This window comes from Alligator sinensis, unplaced genomic scaffold, assembly GCF_000455745.1.
Source record: "Alligator sinensis unplaced genomic scaffold, ASM45574v1 scaffold638_1, whole genome shotgun sequence".
In the NCBI taxonomy this organism is placed as follows: domain Eukaryota; kingdom Metazoa; phylum Chordata; order Crocodylia; family Alligatoridae; genus Alligator; species Alligator sinensis.
This window is the reverse complement of record NW_005843531.1, coordinates 95,337-95,796: the sequence shown is the minus strand read 5'-3', so window position 1 is coordinate 95,796 and position 460 is coordinate 95,337. Positions and strand designations below refer to the sequence as shown.

At 73.9% G+C, this 460-nt stretch overlaps 1 protein-coding gene across 2 annotated transcripts in view; it reads left to right on the top strand.

Moving 5' to 3' along the window:
• Positions 1-237: 237 nt before the first annotated feature.
• The window catches only part of LOC102369020 (zinc finger protein 239-like), a 92,243-nt gene continuing 92,020 nt past the window's right edge, over positions 238-460 (top strand). Inside the window, exon 1 of one of the 2 annotated variants that reach the window (XM_025195478.1) lies at positions 238-349. The gene's annotated coding sequence lies outside the window, so the exon portion shown is untranslated. The remainder of the gene's footprint in view (positions 350-460) is intronic. The other variant, XM_025195479.1, reaches the window with a different exon arrangement.

Sequence of the window (460 nt, the reverse complement as noted above, 5' to 3'; positions counted from 1 at the left end):
CGGGGGTGCCTGCCCCCAGGTGCCCCGCACGAGGCCGCAGCGCGAGGGGACACGGGCCGGGCCGCGCGGGGACAGCCCCCAGGACCCCCGTCCTCAGGGACAGCGCGGGCGGCTGTAGCTTCGCTGCCTTTTTCCCGCCCGCCGCCGCTGCGCGCGCATCCAACTCCGCCAACAACCTCCAGCTCACGCACAGTCCCTCGCTAGGGTGCTAGGTCTCCTCTCTGCGCGTGCGCCCTCACAGGGGACGGGATTCCTTTGAGAGAGAACTTATTGCGCAGGCTCAAGGTGGCAGCAGCCCGGGGCAGTGGCAGAGGCAGAGCAGTGAGTGCGCAGGCGTCGCCAGGCGGAGGTAGGGGGAGGGCGATCCCGCGGCGGGTCGGAGTGAGGGGCACCGGTGGGGCAGGGGGTGGGCGCGGCCCAGGGAGCTGCTGGGGGCGCGGGGGCTGCTGGGAGGGGCGGG